At 40.2% G+C, this 4,987-nt stretch overlaps 1 pseudogene; it reads left to right on the top strand.

Moving 5' to 3' along the window:
• Positions 1-1,005: 1,005 nt before the first annotated feature.
• Positions 1,006-4,002, top strand: LOC129539270 (olfactory receptor 1J4-like; annotated as a pseudogene).
• The last annotated feature ends 985 nt before the right edge of the window (positions 4,003-4,987 follow it).

Below are 4,987 nucleotides of genomic sequence, written 5' to 3'. Positions count from 1 at the left end.
CAGAGAAGCTGGAAATTTCCTATCAGAGTGTGCTCCTTTTACTTCCATTTGTTGCTGCATGCTGAATGTAAGGCCTTGTGCACGACTCATGGTTTGAATATGTATGACTTCTTGGTCTACAATGTCTGTGGTATAGGATGCTTGAGGGTTCTCTGTGTGTAGCTGCACTGCACGTGTGCATTTTCTTTGTGAGTTTTGCATAGATTTGAAGCTGACTCACATCCTGACTGTATTTACCTATTAATAGTTCGAGGATGTGTGTGTGTGTATGTGTGTGCAAAGTCATTTTTGACTGTTTTGCGACCCCATGGACTGTAGCCCAAAGACTCTTCTGTCCATGGAGTTTTCCAGGCAAGAATACTGGAGTGGGTTGCCATTTCTTACCTCAAGGGATTTTCCAAACCCAGGGATTGAACCTGGGTCTCCTGTGTCTCCTGAATTGGCAGGCAGATACTGTACCACTGTGGTACCTGGGAAGCCCAAGTTAGAGAAAAATAAAAATCCATTTGGCAGGTGTTTGTCTGTGATATTGTGTGAGTGTCTTTGTGCAAAAATACCCCCACATCTTGACTTACTTCACACAGAAGATACAGATGTGTGTGTGTGTGTGTGTGTGCATAATGGTCTCATATTTTAGCTCTCCATTTGGCTGAGACCAGAATCCACACAGGCAGCTCCAAAGGAAGCCCACTTTGAGGCACTTCTGGAATCCATTTGTCAGTGATGTAAATATTCCAACAGTACTGGAAACCCAATACTTTTGACACACTTCTTCAGTTTTGGCAATACATTTTAGAAACAAAATGCTCATTTCTGGTCTCACATATGTATATACTCAAATCTTTGTCTTTTCCCCACTTAATAGCTTTGGATTTGGCATTGGTTGTGCTCAGCATCCTCTACTGTTAATGGAATCCTGATGATTGCTGAAGGATCTTGTGTGTAAGGTGCTTCAGACATTCTAGACACATTGCAATCACTTATTCAATAGTAAATTGTAGACTCATGGAGGTTGAGACACCTGACCCTCCATTTCTCTACTTCTCAGGAGAAAAAATTTGGTATAAAGACAGGAAAATTAGACCCATCCACAGGCTCTCTCCCAATCCTCTCCAGACTGCACTCCCCCAGATTGCCACTTCTCTCCTTATTACTGAGCAATTCCCTGGCCACCTCTTTCCACATGGTGTTGATGGAATCATCGCACCACTTCTGTATTGCTCCCAGCTCCTTGTTTTCATTATGTGCTCTGGTTCTCCTCCAGGAGATCTTTGTGATCCTGGGTTAAGTCTGACCTAGCAACTTTCAGGGAGAAGGCAGTCCTTGGCAGAATGGTCCAGAGCCTGGACCCTTCTTCTGCCCTATGAACTGAGTCAATTAATGACCTCTAGCAACTTCCTGGTCTGAAGCAAGCATCTAGTGAGAGATTGTTATACAATGTTAATGTTTATCTTTCTCTCCCAAACATATTTTACCTTTTTACTTCAACTTTTCACATTTCACATTTAAATGTTGCCTCTCTACCACCCATAAAAAGAAATGAGTGGGTTCTCTCTCTAGTGAAAAAATTATCAGAAAATCAATCTTTGAGACCAGGCTCCACTATACAGTATCTATGTGAGATTATTTATTTCACTACTCCTGTTAGTAAAATGATGGAAAAAATTACTGTCTTCTCTATTTTCCAGATACAAATAAACATTTATGGACTGAACAAAACTGAAGGCAAATAAAAGCCATTTACAAGCTAAAGGGCTGCAGGAATATGAGTGCTGAGAGTTATCTAAGCAGAAAGAATCCTTCAAATCTTGAAATAACATTTCTTAAGATCCTGCCTATTCTGTCTAACCAGAGAGAAAGAGAAATAGTAGAGTCACAAGAGCAGAGATTCCAATTAATTTTAAAAAACACAAGAGAGAATTGTGACTATAGAAGTTACTATATGATCATGCTAGCTTCCTACTGCTTCTCTGTATGTTTACAATGAAGTCTAATAACACCTACCTCTTAGGACTGTTGACAAAATTTAGTGAGGCTATTTTCCAAAAATGTATTAATCTGACATAGTGTTCATTAAATGTCAGTAATTATCCAGTGTGAAAATCAATATTGGGAAATAGTGAACGGTCAGTCAGGTAACTGAATTCTAATAGACCCTCCAATCCTTCAGTATCTTTCATCTCTCAGACCCCAGATCTCAGGTGTCTTCCTACCTATGAACATCCAGATCTGAGCCAAAATGAAAAACCAGAAATGGATGGAGATATATGTACAGAAAGAAGGTTTGTTTCTTGGCCAGAAAATTAACATTCATTAAGACAAGTTCTACCAGGGAATTGACCCCAGTGATATCTGAACTCAGTTTACCTTAGTGTGTAAGTGCTCAGATAGGCGCAAATTTTAGGCCAGTTTCTTAGACCTTTGTGCTAACCATCTCATAATACTGTTTTATTAAATCCTTGAATTTGATATTGAGTTTTTTGGTACTTGTCCTGTCATAAAAAATAATTGAGAAAATTTTGTATGTATTTTATATAGAACACTGTTCTTAATATTAGTATGCCTTGAGTTAGAATGCTCTTATTAACTCTATGAATGTGTGATGTTGGTATCTTTGCATATAGAGGCACATGTGAGGCCAAGAGAGATTTATTATCCCAAGTCATATAGCTAAAAAGAGGAGGGGCCAGGATCGCAACACGACGAATTGGACTTCAGGTCCATAATGTTAGTCAGTCCTTTGGCAGGTGTTCCCTAGAGGGTTAGTATCCAGAGAGAAGAGGTCCTGTGTGACCTGTTTATTCCTGTATCTCCAGTCAAAAGCTTAATGCCAGAAACACGGTTAATTAAAAAGAAAACTGAAGAATGAATTTGCTCTGGTTTTCATCAAAAGGAATCATATTGAACATTGAGAATGTGTCGCTTGCTCTGGCAATGTTAGGTGATAAAAGGAATTTAGGAGAAAATTATTTTTCTCCGAGAATAAATTAGAGACCCTTGTGTGGTCAAAGCTTCTGACATTTCCCCCTCTCCTTCATCCACAGCAGGCAGGAGAGGAACGTGAGAAGGGAGAACCAGAGCAATGTGTCCGAGTTCCTCCTCCTGGGGCTCCCCATCTGGCCAGAGCAGCAGGGCGTGTTCTTCGCCCTGTTCCTGGGCATGTACCTGACCACAGTGCTGGGCACCCTGCTCATCATCCTGCTCATCAGGCTGGACCCTCACCTCCACACCCCCATGTACTTCTTCCTCAGCCACTTGGCCCTCACTGATGTCTCATTTTCATCTGTCACTGTCCCTAAGATGCTGATAAACATGCATACTCGGGATCAATCGATTCCCTATGCAGGGTGTGTAACATAGATGTACTTTTTTCATATTTTTTGGTTGTGTTGACAATCTTCTTCTTGCAGTGATGGCCTATGATAGGTATGTGGCCATCTGTCACCCTCTCCACTACACCACCATCATGCGAGGAAACTTGTGTATTTCACTAGTGGCTGTGTCCTGGATCTTCTCCTGTAGCAGTGCAATGTCACACACTCTCAGCCTGGCGCGGCTGTCCTTCTGTGCTGATAACACAATCCCTCATTTCTTTTGTGATCTTGCTGCCCTGCTTAAGCTCTCCTGCTCAGACACCTCCCTCAATGAGTTGGTCATCTTCACTGTGGGGGCACTGGGAATCATCATACCACTAACTGGCATCCTAGTCTCTTATGTCCGCATCGGGGTCTCCATCCTGAGAGTCCCCTCGACCAAAGGGATTTACAAAGCCTTGTCCACCTGTGGCTCCCACCTCTCTGTGGTTTTCCTATTCTATGGGACAATTATGGTTCTGTACATTTTCCCATTTTCCCATCATCAAGCAACAAAGATATAATTGCTTCAGTGATGTACACAGTGGTCACGCCCATGCTGAACCCTTTCATCTATAGGCTGAGGAACAGAGACATGAAGGGGGCTCTTGGGAGACTTTTCAGGAGGGAGATCTTCTTCTCTAAGTAACAATACGTCACCTTCTCCATTTCTCATTCTGAAGAACCAAATGGCACCAGTGTCAGAGATTCCCCTGTGGAAATCTGTGCCAAAGGCCTTGCCTGTTGCTGGTATCTACCACACTTCCCCATTTCCAGCCACTTGCTTTGCTTGTTTTTTTCTGTTTGCTTTTCCTGAAACCAGTGAGTTTCAGGCATGGACACAGCACGGACACATGCTATTTGTTGTAACCATCTGTGTTTTTTGAACAAGCTTCTCTTTGCTTTAGCTTTACTTTATTTCTCTTTCTGTTTCATAAGCCTTGGGATTTGGCAATACACTAGAACACCATTATTTCACTGTCTTCAAAGCACCAAATGTCTTTTAAGTCAGAGTAGGAAGTGTCATCTTTTACAGTTACACTATTGACTTATAGTTATGAATAGGCAGAAAGATCCCTTACTTTGATACATATATTTCCTCTTTAAAGAAAAAGAAAATTTGACTGCAAATTTACTTGCTCTTTGAATGTGTTAGAGCAAATAACAATTTTAAAATTTTAATGTTATTTTTAAAAATAACGTTTTAAAAGTTGTGTCTTCTCAAAGTTTCTGATGCATATGTCAAGAATACTAGAAATGTCAGAACTAGACAGAAATACTGAAACAGCTTGAAAGTCAGTAATAATATGTATTTTAGCCTTCACTCCTTAGTTTCACTCTCAATATTTATAATTTTTTAAATATAATAATTTTTTCTAGAGCTATAAACCTCAACTTCAAAGTTTAAGGTAAGGACATTCAAAATGCTGGCTAATCTAATGGAGAAGATGACAGAGAAATGCTTCTTATGGTTTTTCAAAATCTTAACACAGTACCAAACTTTTGGCAACGTATTCTAATGCATAGTCATGATTGATGACACTTGGACTAAAGTGATTAACAAAAACACAGAGAACCGAATCAAAACGCATTTTCTAAAAATAAATGTCTACAATTACACTGGGAATTCTATA

The sequence above is a fragment of the Moschus berezovskii genome, chromosome 11, assembly GCF_049115385.1.
Source record: "Moschus berezovskii isolate FMDL1 chromosome 11, NW_MosBer_1.0, whole genome shotgun sequence".
In the NCBI taxonomy this organism is placed as follows: domain Eukaryota; kingdom Metazoa; phylum Chordata; class Mammalia; order Artiodactyla; family Moschidae; genus Moschus; species Moschus berezovskii.
The sequence above is the reverse complement of the archived record's forward strand: the minus strand, read 5'-3'. Positions and strand labels throughout refer to the sequence as shown.